We start from the raw sequence: 15,522 nt of genomic DNA, 5'->3' as shown, positions 1-15,522 counted from the left end.
GTCGGATTTCCATTAGAATTGATTTGATACTGACCTATCTGACCTTGATTTTGTTGTTTACTAGGGTTAGGCACTGGTTGACTAGATAGTTCACCTTTCTTCCTATTCTCTAGAGAGTTAGCTATTTGGCTCAGACTAACCTCAAGTTTTGCAATTGCTTGCGCATGGAATTGGTTAGTCTGGGCTTGGGCTGTATTGGTCTGTTGTTGTTGCTTGATAAAATCTTGTTGTTGTTTCATCATATTAGCCATCATGGTTTCTAATTGTGAAGGTTGCTGTGGGATAGGGGCATTATAAGGCGGTACAGATGGAACCAAAGGTTGGTTCATTTGTAGTGGACCTATCCTGGGGAAGTTGTTCTGATAACCTGATAGACCACCTTGATGCTGAATAGGTTCATTTTGCTTGTATGAGAAATTTGGGTGGAACCTATTATCAGGGTGGTAAACTGGGCTGAACGAGTTGGTAGTGGGCTTCTTAAAGGCACTATATGAATTTAAAGCATTTGCTTGCTCGGCCTTTATGTTAGGCAGACTAGGGCAGCACTCCACTAGATGCTCAGGACTGTTACACAAAACACACAAACTATATGACTCGTGATCCACTTTCATGACGGAATTTGACTCTTTGTATGAACTCGAACTAGTGGAAACAGTGAAAGCATCAAACTTTTTACTCAAGTTGTTCATTCCAGCCACCAGATTGGACATGACATTTTTGAGTTCTGGGTCTGCTTTCATTTCATAATTACCTGGTTTTCTAGACCCGAACTCATCTCTATTTACTTCCTCACCATAGCTACTCCAATTTTGGGCGTTCTCGGCTAAGTCAACAAGAAATTCATAGGCTTGATCCGGGGTTTGGTCCATGAACCAACCTTTGTGCATGGACTCGATCATGTTTCTATGTGCCGGAGGTAGTCCTTTATAAAAGAAATGTACTAGATCAGCCTTGTCAAGCCCATGGTGCGGGCACTTGACCAAAAGATCATGGAATCTTTCCCAAAGTTGGGAAAATTCCTCCTCTGATTTTCCTCTAAAAGTTCTGATGGCATCTTTAATTTTTTCAGTTTTTACCATGGGATAGAACTTAGCCATGAACTTCCTAGATAGTTGTTCCCAAGATGTGATAGAATTTGAAGCAAGGGAATATAGCCATGCAGCGGCACGATCCTCTAGAGTCATGGAAAATAGCCTTAATTTAATACCCTCTTCATCTAAATTTTGATTTCTAAACGTTTGACAGATTGTCAAAAATTTGTTTAGATGAATGTAGGGTTGTTCACTCTCGAACCCATGAAACTTGGGTAACATGTTTATTGTTGCAGCCCGAATCTCGAATTGGGCTGCATTATTTATTGGCAATACTATACATGTAGGTGGACTAGCGGATGCAGGAGCGAATAATTCATTCAGGGTTCTAATATGTTCACCCATTGTAGAGATCGACGGTTGGTTTACAGTTCGCAGGTTATGATGAAAAGTTCTGTCAATCTCAGGATCAAATGGGGTTAACTTATCTCTTAATGACCTTCTACCATGCATACATTTTCCACAACTTAATTAGACTCAATTTTTTTAAACGAAATCCTAAAAGATAAGAAGAAGGGCTAGACCAAGATGACCACAATCAACACCACACAACAATTTGATCTATTAGTCTTAGAACTAAGTGAGGTTTAGTAGCTTCTTAAATCTAGTTGCACAGAGACTTATCAGGTTAAAAAAGTTTCTAAAATTCTCTCTAGATTAGACAGCTCCTAATCTCCCTTTCAGATTAAGCTTAAGCTTACCAGTTAAGTAATCCAGTAACCAGTGACCAGGAAAGTCCCGGGGTGTGTGGTAGTGCCAGAAGGGATACACCAATACCACAATACCCGTAACAGTTCTCACTGTTGTAAAACTTTCCTAGACATCACCAATTACTAAATCCTCACTGGAGTGGCTTTCAGCCGCTTCTTTCCAAGAGCCTAATTGAGCTCGAAAACTCTAAGGCCAACGTCTAATTTGATTTTAATTTAATTTGGCTTAGGATAAATATGCAAGGTGGTGATTTTTGGGCTAAGGACAGGTAATGACTTTCCGACCTTATCTTTTTAATGGGTTTTGCCCTTAATTACTTTATGCAAATGCTTAATACTAAATGCAGCAAATAATCAATATTTTTTAAAGTTTATGCAATGTCATTAGGTTGTACTGATTAAATGAGCAAGCAATTTTTTTTTTATTTTTTTTTATTTTTCTTATTTTTTTTAATTTTATGTTGTTTTTTTTAATTTTTAATATAGGAATAACTTGAATGTAAACTAAAACTAATCCTTATGCGTCAGTCAATCTCCGAATGCCCGTTGATGCAAAAATAAAATTGTTCTCCCAAGTGTAGGAGAATCGCACAAGTAGTAAAATCTCGGGAGTCCGAGGTCGAATCCTCAGGGAGCGATCTATAGATTATTAGCGTAATTTTTAGATATAATTTTCAGTTAAATAAATTTGTGGATTAAAATGATGTTTTGGTTTTCAGAAATTAAATGCAAAGAATAATAAATAAAATTCAATGAAATAAAGATGGTAGGGATCTGGAATCCCCCTTGATGATATTGCATCCAAGGAATAAACTCTATGGTTCTTGATTAAAGATTAAATGTAGGATAGATCTAATCATGGTATATGTTTCATGAACATATGAACTCAATTTCTAAGCATCCATCGTGCTTTCTACGTCTACGACGAATCAAATACTAAAGCAATCCATATATCAATAATCATAATCCATTAAAGATCTATCTATGAAATAACTACGCATGTATCAAGAACATATCAATAAATATAAACCATTGAAAGCAAAAGTTTAGAGTTTACTTCAAAGAGTAATACATCAAAGGTTCCTCCATCACCCTCCCTAAGAAATTAGCCGCTCATTGAAAACATTAATCCCCCTTTCATTTTCTTTCTTTTTTTTTCTTTTCTTTTTTCGGAAACAGGGGAGGCCCTGTTTCCCTTTCTCTGTTTTTTTCGATGGGCAGAATGAGAGATCTCCCCCGCCGTTTGCCAACCGAGAGACCTTTATATCTCTCGATGGACCCCCTGATCACACGGGATGCTCCTCTCATGCTGGCTACCGAGTATCCCGGATGCGGAGAGGCTGAGAGGCGGAAGAAGCGGGCGGACACGGATGGATGAACTCGGATGATTGCAAATCCGGGAGGCTGCGAGGAAGACGGAAGGCTGGGAGCTGATGTGGCTGGATCTCCGCGGAAGATTTGCACGCGGACGGCTGGGAGGAAGAAGTGTGGACGCGGACGTTGGAATCGGGAGATGCCGGGATCTTCGAACGCGGTGAAGCTTGGGACGCGTGGGAGGATGGACTCGGAAGCTTCACGGGATGCTGGGGTGCGTGGACTGCTGAGAACTAGGAGAACCTGGGACACGGAGACTGCTCACGGGATGTTGGGCTGCACGCGGATGAGCTTGAGATGGAGCTGATCATATGCGCTGGGATGATCATGAATCCTGGGATTTGCTGTTGTTCCGGGACGTGGAGGATCACTCGCGGGAGAAGCGAAATCTGGGAGGCTCGTGGATGCTGGGTGGACTGGTTCGGAAGGAATGCTTCATGGGATGCTGACCGGCTGGGCTTGAATGCTTGGGATTGGTTGGAACACGAAGGAGCTGATGTGGCTGGAACTCGGGTGCAAGATGGCTTCACAAGCGGAGAAGACGGACTGCTGGTGCTTGGGCTAAGATGCAGAAGAAGCTGGGTCGCACGAGATGCTGGGAAGGGAAAATGAAGCTGCGACGAAGTGGACCACTGAACTTGACCTCCTTTTAGTGTGCAACTGGGGTCGTCCCATACGGTTGGCTGGTCACCTATAGTGATGCATTTTTTTGAACCCAATGTACATTTTAGCTTTGATTTCCGATCACCTGCACCCCACAAAAATATAATATTAATGCGGCAATTTTATCATTATTTGTTAGCAATAATACTAATCTAAGTGATGTATAGATCGCACTTTTGTGCTCTCATCACACCCCCCAACTAGTTTATTGCTAGTCTCTAGCAATTAATGAGCAAATAATAAAATGGGAGTACAAAAGGTGTGGTTTAACCTTTGACTTTTTATTGAAGCTAAAGACATAAAACTAAGATATGTACTCACTTTCGTAGGAATCACGATTGTACTTAGCACGTGCAACAAGCCGTTAAACCCCTAGGTTACCCTAGTGGACGAGTGTTGTCTCGTGAGGGTTTTCAGGGATGTTACCCACAAATATCATGAATTATATGACATGAGATTTTAATAAAAATAAACCCTAAGCTAATACACATGTAATTAATTGACAAATATTTTCAAGTATGGCAACTGTCAAAACAAGGAATATAAAAGTGTAGTGTGCATCAAATCATATGACTTTCTCAGAGTACTAATACCTCCACCACAACAGAGCACCGCCTGAGTTTTAGGTGCACTACTCAAGTCCACAAATGTTTTCTACACTTTATTAGAACCTGATCCATCAAATTTTCAGAATATCACTTGTTGTCTAAATTTGTCAAGAATGGTTCGCATATAAAGAAAGAGCTATCAATCCCAACTAAACAACCCGGGTACATAGAGGTCCAATACAATGGAGTCAAACCAGCGATTACCACATGTCACTAGGTTCAGCCTAACCAACTCATTCATGCTTATTTTTATTTCATTTTTTTTTTTCAATACACATGACAACTACAGCTATCCAACCCCATTAGGCTCTAGTAAGGTCCATGTAGCGAGCTTTCAGTCAATGACCCCCGATCCAGTTGGCTCAAGACATTAGGTGAAACACCCCTCGGACTTAATTACTCGAACCAGACTACGCCACGAGGCCAGACTTGTCATCATAAGTATTTTTTTTTTTTGAATAATAATTATGCAAGAAAAGAAATGATAGACTGAACCATATAAATATTTTTATTATATATGTGACTGCGTCGTGACAATAGGTCAACCAAAGTCGGATCATAAGGCACCTAAGTAATCTAGTCGGGATATTCAACCTCTATCTTTATGTGAAAACCAAATCCTGAACCTTATGGTACGAACAAGGATACTCATACTTCTTTTATGGATAAGGCTAACAAAAATGCAGTTAACAAATATGAACTCCTGAGGCCTTCCTATTGTCATTAAGTACACGTGTGGGGATCTAATAATAGGTCTCTGATCAGTCATAGTATGCATGTGTTCCTTGCCTTAATAGTTGTACACACTCAATATGAAAATACATGTGCATTTGCTCAGAAAAGAAAGTAATAGAATAAATCAAATGCAAAAACAAGTTTTTTTTTTTTTTTTTGATCAAAATATTTCCCTCCCCCCAACTTAAACATTGCATTGTCCTCAATGTAAAAAAATGCAAGAAAACTATATATGAGAGACAATAGAGAAAATAATAGAGAGAAGAAGAATACCTTGAGCTGTTGATTTCCAGAAAAGAAGACCTACAAAATAAGAAGAAAACTAGAAATAAAAGAAAAAAATAATAATTCTAACTAATATTCACATACCTTGGCCTTCATGTTCAGTCATAAGAAGGCTCCTCCAAGGGAAAGGAGTCCTCTTCATCTGCAAAATTCTCAAGAAAAGGTTTTAATCTGTGTCCATTTACCTTAAAAATTTGACCATCCTGTGGATTCTCAATTTCAACTGCCCCGTGTGGAAAAACAGTTTTTACAATGAAAGGACCTGTCCATCTTGATCGTAACTTTCCAGGAAACAGATGTAAGCGAGAGTCATACAAAAGAACTTTTTGTGCAGGTTCAAAAGATTTTCTTAGAATTGATTTATCATGCCTAATTTTCATTCGTTCTTCACAAAGTCTAGCATTGTCATACGCATCTCGACGAATTTCATTCAACTCACTTAATTGTAATTTTTGAATTAAACCAGCATCTGACAATTCAAAGTTCAATTTTCTAATGGCTCAATATGATTTATGCTCTAATTCAACAGGTAGATGACATGCTTTTCCATAGACTAGCCGATACGGGGACATACTAAGAATAGTTTTATAAGCAGTACGGTAAGCCCACAATGCATCAGAAAGTTTTAAAGACCAGTCTTTGCGTGATGGATTCACCGTTTTCTCTAAAATTCGTTTAATCTCTCGATTGGCTAGCTCTACTTGGCCACTAGTCTGCGGGTGATAAGGAGTTGCAATTCTATGAGTGATACCGTACTTTCGTAATAGGATCTCAAAAGGCTTATTACAGAAATGTTTTTCCCCATCACTAATTATAACCTTGGGCATCCCAAATCGTGAAAAAATATTTTCTTTTAGAAATTTCAAAACAGGTTTGTGATCATTAGTTCTACAGGCAACAGCTTCTACCCATTTTGACACATACTCAACACCAACTAAAATATACTCATATCCAAAAGACGGTGGAAATGGGCCCATAAAATCGATGCCCCACATGTCAAAAATTTCAATAGCAGTAATGGGCTGAAGAGGCATCATTTGCCTACGAGTTAGACTTCCAACACGTTGACATGGGTCACATGTCCTACAGAACTCGTGGGCATCTTTAAATAGTGTAGGCCAATAAAAACCACATTGCAACACCTTAGCTGCCGTTTTCTTAGATGCAAAGTGTCCTCCACAAGCACTGGCATGACAAAAAGAGAGTACACTTTGTATCTCATGTTCTGGAATGCATCTTCTAAAGATTTGATCATTGCAATACTTGAACAAATAAGGAGCATCATAATAATAATTTCTTACTTCACGCAAGAAATTATTCTTATCATTCGATCCCCAATGCTCCGGCATCCGGTTAGTGACAAGAAAGTTTATAATATCAGCATACCATGGCACAGTAGAAAGTGCAAACAATTGCTCTTCAGGGAACGAGTCCTTGATGGGCAACTGTGGCACCGAATCATTAAAAACTAGCCGTGATAAATGGTCAGCAACCACATTCTCTACTCCCTTTTTATCTTTGATAGTGATGTCAAATTCTTGGAGTAAAAGAATCCATCGTATTAAGCGTGGTTTAGCCTCTTTCTTATCCAGTAAATATTTTAGCGCTGCATGATCCGTAAAGATAACAATAGGAGCACCAAGGATATAAGAGCGAAATTTGTCTAATGCAAATACTACTGCAAGCAATTCCTTTTCGGTGGTGGTGTAATTCATTTGAGCATCATTTAAAGTTTTGCTTGCATAGTAAATGACATATGGCTTATTATCCTTGCGTTGTCCTAGGACAGCTCCTATCGCATAGTCACTAGCATCGCACATGATCTCAAAAGGTAATGACCAATCGGGTGGTCGCACGATGGGTGCAGTGCTAAGCATAGACTTCAACTTTTCGAATGCCTCTTGACAGGTTTCAGTCCAATTGAACGGTGTATCAAGGGATAGGAGGTTACATAATGGTCGAGCTATGACACTAAAGTCCTTGATGAACCTCCTATAAAATCTAGCATGACCCAAAAATGATCTAACATCTCTAACCGTTTTGGGTGCAGGTAGCTTGGCGATTAAGTCAATCTTGGCTCTATCAACTTCCATGCCCTTCGATGAAACAATATGTCCTAGGACAATTTCCTTTGGCACCATGAAGTGGCATTTCTCCCAATTCAGTATCAGGTTCTTTTCTATACATCGAGCTAAGACAGCTTGTAAATGTAGTAAACAATCATCAAAAGAATCGCCAAAAACAGAAAAATCATCCATGAACACTTCCAAAAACTTCTCGTTCATGTCTTCAAAAATACTGAGCATGCATCTTTGAAATGTTGCAGGTGCATTACATAACCCGAACGGCATCCGACGGAAAGCAAATGTACCAAAAGGACAAGTGAAAGTAGTCTTCTCTTGATCTTCTGGTGAAATCTCGATTTGGTAGTATCCGGAATAGCCATCGAGAAAACAATAGAAATTATGTCCTGCAACTCTTTCTAAAACTTGGTCTAGGAAGGGTAGGGGAAAGTAATCTTTTCTAGTGACCAAATTCAATTTTCGGTAGTCAACACACATGCGCCAACTCGTCGGAACACGAGTTGGAACTAGTTCACCCTGCTCATTTTTGACTACCGTCAGACCTGACTTCTTAGGAACGACTTGAGTAGGACTTACCCATTTACTGTCGGAAATTGGGTAAATAATACCCACGTCAAGCAACTTGAGGACTTCTGCTTTAACCACATCTCTCATCGTAGGATTCAACCTGCGTTGCATTTGCCTTGTGGTTTTGGCATTGTCCTCCAAATATATCCTGTGCGTGCAAATTAAAGGGCTAATCCCCTTCAAGTCGGCAATAGACCACTCTAAAGCTCCTTTATGATTCTTTAGAACACCAAGTAATTTTCTTTCTTGGGCATGATCCAGATCAGATGAGATGATTATAGGAAATGTGTCCTCGGGTCCAAGAAAGGCATACTTGAGTTCCTTCGGTAAAGGTTTCAACTCGAGCTTAGGTGTTTGTTCATGGGATGGTACTATCTTTGCTTTTAGAGGTGGCAACTGTTCAAATTCCTCTATTCTCGGTCTCCACCCATTGACCATCATGACATCCGAGTTATCTAAAATAGGTGGGACCATATCATCAGCAGTACCTTCAGAACACCAATCTATCAAACCATTGTCGGTCAATTCAGTAAATGTTTCTTTTAACAAATATTCTTCCGCAATGGTTTCAACCCATTCAACTTCTTTACTTTCTTTATGATCACTGGGTTGTTTGCCTATACTAAAGACGTTCAGTTCCAAAGTCATATTGCCAAAAGAAAGCTTCATGATACCATTCCTACAATTGATCAATGCATTAGAAGTTGCAAGGAATGGACGTCCTAAGATGACTGGAATCTGAGATGGTGAATTGGAAGCCGGATGTGTGTCCAGTACGATAAAGTCGACAGGAAAATAGAACTTGTCTACTTGGACCAACACATCTTCGATAATCCCTCGAGGGACCTTCACTGACCGGTCAGCTAATTGTAAGGTCACAGTTGTTGGCTTCAACTCACCCAAATCGAGTTGCTCATATACCGTATATGGCAACAAATTCACACTCGCTCCTAAATCTAACAATGCTCGCTCAATCCTAAAATTGCCAATGATGCACGAGATAGTTGGGCAACCTGGATCCTTATATTTAGGGAGAATGTTATGCTGTAAAATTGCACTTACATTTTCAGCCAAAAATGCTTTTTTCTTGACATTTAAACGACGCTTGACAGTGCACAAATCTTTTAAAAATTTTGCATAGGAAGGCACTTGTTTGATTGCATCAAGAAGAGGTACATTGATTTTTACTTGCTTAAAAAGCTCAAGAATTTCAGAGTTTGGTTCAAGCTTTTGCAAGGGCTTTAATCTTTGTGGAAATGGTGCAGGAAAAGGACATTCAATTTTTTCAGTAGATATTGGTGTTTCAGTTTCTTCATTATCCTTTTCTTTTGTCTTGGGAGGGTCAGAATCAGGTATGACTTGTGTTTGTTCTGGGACTGGTCGGTCAATAACCTTTCCACTTCGCAAAGTTATTATACTCTTTGCTTGTTCTTTATGCGAAGTTGAAGATGATGCATTGCTACCGCCATAGATTTGAGGATTAGGTTGTGGTTGAGCTGGTAGCTTACCTTTCTCTTGAGCACTTAAAGCAGTGGTCAGCGTTGTCAGTTGATTTCTTAATTCATCATTGATTTTAGCTTGACCTTGCATGAAAGATTGCAAAGTTTCTTCGAGACTGGATTTTTGAGGGGGTGCGTGTGCATAATGAGGCTGCGGAGGTGGAGGAGTTGGGTTATATACTTGTTGAGGTTGGTCATTCCTCCACCTGAAATTTGGATGGTTCTTCCATCCAAGGTTATAAGTACCCGAAAAAGGATTATTAAAAGATTTTTGATATGTATTCATAACATTGGCCTGATCATGCAAGACTTCCTTGAATGCGGGTATTGTGGGGCAATCAGTAGTGAGATGACCAGGCATCTCACAAATCCTACAACACTCGCTGTTATGTTCTAAGGTCTTAACGGGTTCAATCCTTCTAAGTTCAATTTCCTCTACCTTCCTAGTAAGGGCTGCCATTTTAGCCTGAATATCATCCTGAGTACTAAGGTTGTAAAGGCCCCCGTGTCCAATGCTAGTAGGCTTAGCCAAAGGTTTATTCACTCTATCCCCTGTATCCCATAATTGTGCAGTCTCTGCGAGAGAGTCTAAATAGTCCCATGCCTCATCGGGTTGCTTTTCTAAAAATAGACCATTGCACATAGTCTCTATAAATTGTTTTAACTGTGGAGACAACCCTTCGTAAAAGAAACTAATGGTTCTCCATGTTTCAAACCCATGATGAGGACAAGAGAGAAGCAAATCTTTAAATCTCTCCCAGCATTCATAAAATGTTTCATGGTCTTTTTGTTGGAAGTTACTAATGTGCCTTTTCAAAAAGTTAGTCCTTTGTGTGGGAAAGAATTTTTTCAAGAATTCTCTTTGCATATCCTGCCATGTTCCTAGCGATCTAGGTCTCAAGGAGTTCAGCCATGTTTTGGCTTTATCCTTTAAGGAAAAAGGAAACAAGGTCAATTTAAGGACATCTTCCGATACATTTGGCACTCTAAACGTGATACTAATTTCCTCAAAATCCTTAAGGTGAAGATAAGGGTTCTCGGATTCCATTCCATGATACTTTGGCAGCAATTGAATTACCCCTGGTTTGATTTCAAAGTGTCCAACATTTTCAGGAATAATCATGCATGAAGGTTGACTAGTCCTAGTAGGGTGTAAATATTGTCGAAGTGTCATAACTGGAGGTCTACCTTCATCACCATGGTGACTTCCTACATCATCAGGAAAATTTGCCATCTCAAAAGGTGTGAGATACTGCGAAGGAATTTCAAGGATGTGTCCTAAGGGATGATCTAAAGTTGTACGACTTAATCGACCGGTGTCGTCTCTATTCCACCCTAGCATACAAAGTTTCAGAGTTTATTTATTTATTTATTCTTTTAATGATCACCCTTGATCTTTTCTTAAAGTTCTTATCAATTTTCAACTAGCAACAAGGGTTAATGAGATATGATAATAATAAAATTCTGATTCTAAAAAAAAATTTAAACACAGAAAATTCACAACAGACAGCAGCAAGGTTTCAGATTAATATAATGGTCGTAAAAGTATCAGAATATCAATCAGACCGTTCAGATGAAAGAAACATAGGTCTTGCACCCGACGACCAAATTTGAATCCAATCAGACGGTGAATTACTCAGATATCAGAGTTTGATGCAGACTGTGCAGGGAATAAAAAAACAGCAATAAAGATTCAATTTTTTTTTTTTTCAAAAGAAAAATACTAACAAATCAACTAAAAATTAACTCTAAAAATATACTAATAAATCAGCCATTCTCCAGCAACGGCGCCAAAAAACTTGATGCAAAAATAAAATTGTTCTCCCAAGTGCAGGAGAATCGCACAAGTAGTAAAATCTCGGAAGTCCGAGGTCGAATCCTCAGGGAACGATCTATAGATTATTAGCGTAATTTTTAGATATAATTTTCAGTTAAATAAATTTGTGGATTAAAATGATGTTTTGGTTTTCAGAAATTAAATGCAAAGAATAATAAACAAAATTCAATGAAATAAAGATGGTAGGGATCTGGAATCCCCCTTGATGATATTGCATCTAAGGAATAAACTCTATGGTTCTTGATTAAAGATTAAATGTAGGATAGATCTAATCATGGTATATGTTTCATGAACATATGAACTCAATTTCTAAGCATCCGTCGTGCTTTCTACGTCTACGACGAATCAAATACTAAAGCAATCCATATATCAATAATCATAATCCATTAAAGATCTATCTATGAAATAACTACGCATGTATCAAGAACATATCAATAAATATAAACCATTGAAAGCAAAAGTTTAGAGTTTACTTCAAAGAGTAATACATCAAAGGTTCCTCCATCACCCTCCCTAAGAAATTAGCCGCTCATTGAAAACATTAATCCCCCTTTCATTTTCTTTCTTTTTTTTTCTTTTCTTTTTCGGAAACAGGGGAGGCCCTGTTTCCCTTTCTCTATTTTTTTCGATGGGCAGAATGAGAGATCTCCCCCCCCGTTTGCCAACCGAGAGCCCTTTATATCTCTCGATGGACCCCCTGATCACACGGGATGCTCCTCTCATGCTGGCTACCGAGTATCCCGGACGCGGAGAGGCTGAGAGGCGGAAGAAGCGGGCGGACACGGATGGATAAACTCGGATGATTGCGAATCCGGGAGGCTGTGAGGAAGACGGAAGGCTGGGAGCTGATGTGGCTGGATCTCCGCGGAAGATTTGCACGCGGACGGCTGGGAGGAAGAAGTGTGGACGCGGACGTTGGAATCGGGAGATGCCGGGATCTTCGGACGCGGTGAAGCTTGGGACGCGTGGGAGGATGGACTCGGAAGCTTCACGGGATGCTGGGGTGCGTGGACTGCTGAGAACTAGGAGAACCTGGGACACGGAGACTGCTCACGGGATGTTAGGCTGCACGCGGATGAGCTTGAGATGGAGCTGATCACATGCGCTGGGATGATCATGAATCCTGGGATTTGCTGTTGTTCCGGGACGTGGAGGATCACTCGCGGGAGAAGCAGAATCTGGGAGGCTCGTGGATGCTGGGTGGACTGGTTCGGAAGGAATGCTTCATGGGATGCTGACCGGCTGGGCTTGAATGCTTGGGATTGGTTGGAACACGTAGGAGCTGATGTGGCTGGAACTCGGGTGCAAGATGGCTTCACAAGCGGAGAAGACGGACTGCTGGTGCTTGGGCTAAGATGCAGAAGAAGCTGGGTCGCACGAGATGCTGGGAAGGGAAAATGAAGCTGCGACGAAGTGGACCGCTGAACTTGACCTCCTTTTAGTGTGCAACTGGGTTCGTCCCATGCGGTTGGCTGGTCACCTATAGTGATGCATTTTTTTGAACCCAATGTGCATTTTAGCTTTGATTTCCGATCACCTGCACCCCACAAAAATATAATATTAATGCGGCAATTTTATCATTATTTGTTAGCAATAATACTAATTTAAGTGATGTATAGATCGCACTTTTGTGCTCTCATCACCCGTTGAATAAGCTTTGGAGATTACTCCGTGAGGAGCCCCAATAAAGGTATGATAACCTCGGGGGATTGCACCTTATCAATTACTAGCAAAAATAATATATTTTTTTTGAATTTTTTAATTTAATTAATTTTTTTTTTAACCTTTTTTTTTGAATTTCAAATTTCGAATCACAGAATTCAAATTTTGAATTTAAATTTTTGAATTTTTGAATTTTTTTTAAATTTTTTTTTTCAAATTTTTTTTTTTACTTTTTTTAGAAAACTTTAATTTCGAATTTCAAGTTTCAGAATTTAATAACTACAAAATTACTAACTGAAAATAATCAAAATAAGGAAAATTAATAAAAATAAAAACTTACTACCGGAGTGTGTTCACTCCAGGCATCCAAAATCCGATTTGATCTTCGTGATCGTTCTTGCTTCTCGATTTGCCTCCCCGGCAACGGCGCCAAAATTTTGTTCGTCCTTTCTTGTCTACCTAAAAATATGCTAGACAGATCGTTGTTAGAACCGACGAACAGAAGTTAAATTTAAATTCTACTCTTACCTTTCCTACTCGAAGAATAGCGGTTGTAAGAGGTCGATCCACAGAAAGGCGATTGGAGTTGCATAAAAATTAGAACGTTCACTCAGATTCGAAATCGATTTTTGAATGATAAAAGAAAAATATTATTTTGAGGATATTGATGGATTCTCTAGTCTACCGGAGAATATTTTTTTATAAAAAGACAAGTACTTAGAAATCAAAGAGTATTTATGAATTCATGAAATGTTTAACTATTCAAAGGAGAATTTTTGCATAAATTAAGATGGATGAAAATAGTGCTTAGGGAGATTGAAGCCTACTCAAATTGCATAAAGGAGGATTTAATGTATTGCATCAAAGAAGAATTAAAAGATTGCATTAAAAAAAAATAGAAATTAACTTGAACCTAGAACAAGGATTGCATAAAAAAGAAAAATGATAGATTTAGAAAACTAAATTGATTACAATGGTAGAAATGAATATTGGTAGCTTGATGCTACCTTTCTTCTGCAATTAAAATAAAGGAAGGAAATAACAAAAATAAAAAAAAGAAAACATCTCCCTTTCTCTCCCACGGTGGAACAACATAAAATACTCTTTTTTTTCTTTCTTTCTTCTCCAAACGAACAGAGCAATGCTCTGTTTCTTCTTTTCTTTCTTCTCTCCCAACCCGAGCTCTCCCCTCCTTCTCTGGTTCTTGGCCTCAACCCCCAACCGAGCACGTCTTCTGCTCCCTTCTCTCTGTTTCTTGGCCTCCACCCAGCTCTCTTTCCCCTTCGACTCACCTCCTCTCCTTGCCGACCTCCTTCCTTCTTATAGTTGGACGAAGGCTGGGAGAAGCGGATCCGGGCGCTGAAATCGAGCGCGGGAGGCTAGGGATGCTGCGAGATCGACGGGATGACGGCATGGAAGCGGAAGGTAGGCGCGGTCTTGCTTCTTTGGGCCACGGATGCGGGATCGCCGGTGATTACGGAAGGGGGGGAGGACGGACGCGGGATGCTGTCGCGGAAGGAAGGAGGCTCACGTGGATGCTGGAAATCCGTTGCTGTGGCGTTGATGGGAGGCGGATTATCCGGGATCGTACGCGGAAGAGGAAGGATGCTGGGTGCGTTCGATCGAGCGCTTGGATCTCGTCATGGGTCATGTGCTGGTTTCTATAATGGAATTGAATTTTGGAAGAAGATCTGGGCCTTTCTTTGCCCTCCTGAGAGGGAGCTGGGAGACACCAAGTTCCATCCAATTAGTCATATGGATAATAATAAAAAATAGTATGATATGAAATTTGGCTTGTAGACGGATGGACTTAGTTCATCACGTGTCATCTATTCTGACTGGAGGTCAATTTTAAGTCTTTCAAGTCATGGGTCACCTAGCACCTCATAGTTATGATATGGCCAAATTAGATTTTCCCAAAATTCTTTCCCAAAAGCACAGAAAAATTGGACCCGATTCGGACCCGACTCTGACTCGGACCCGACCCGATCTTCAACCGGGTTGGATCTGGGAAGGGATCCTTCTTTAGTCAAATTTGTACTTAATGTGCATTTTATCTCTAATTTATGAAAATCTGTGCCAAACCCAAATATAATATTAATCCAGTGAATTTATCATTATCGGTTAGCAATAATACTAATTTAGGTGACATGTAGGTCGCACTTTTGTACTCTCATCAAAGTGCATTCAACTCAAACCCAACAGGCTTCCTTCACATTCAAGGCTCTACCTACTGTTCTCCATCCTTCAGCTCATTCAAGAGAAGACTCAGAAATCGAGAAGCCCCACTTCCTCATCTCAAATTTATTTGAGGGCTTCTAACTCAACCTTGCTTATATTATTTCATATTTGCTTTTTTAGAAGCTTCTTCTTGTGAACTATAAACTCTTATTTTGTATACTTGATT

At 39.7% G+C, this 15,522-nt stretch overlaps 1 pseudogene; it reads left to right on the top strand.

Annotated features, from left to right (window-relative positions):
* The first annotated feature begins 10,329 nt into the window (after positions 1–10,329).
* Positions 10,330–10,427, top strand: LOC120106862 (small nucleolar RNA R71; annotated as a pseudogene).
* Positions 10,428–15,522: the final 5,095 nt, after the last annotated feature.

The sequence above is a fragment of the Phoenix dactylifera genome, chromosome 17 (assembly GCF_051530095.1).
Source record: "Phoenix dactylifera cultivar Ajwa chromosome 17, Ajwa_hap1_PhDact_Kaust_v1.1, whole genome shotgun sequence".
Classification (NCBI taxonomy): Eukaryota; Viridiplantae; Streptophyta; class Magnoliopsida; order Arecales; family Arecaceae; genus Phoenix; species Phoenix dactylifera.
This window is presented reverse-complemented; position numbering and strand designations above follow the sequence as displayed.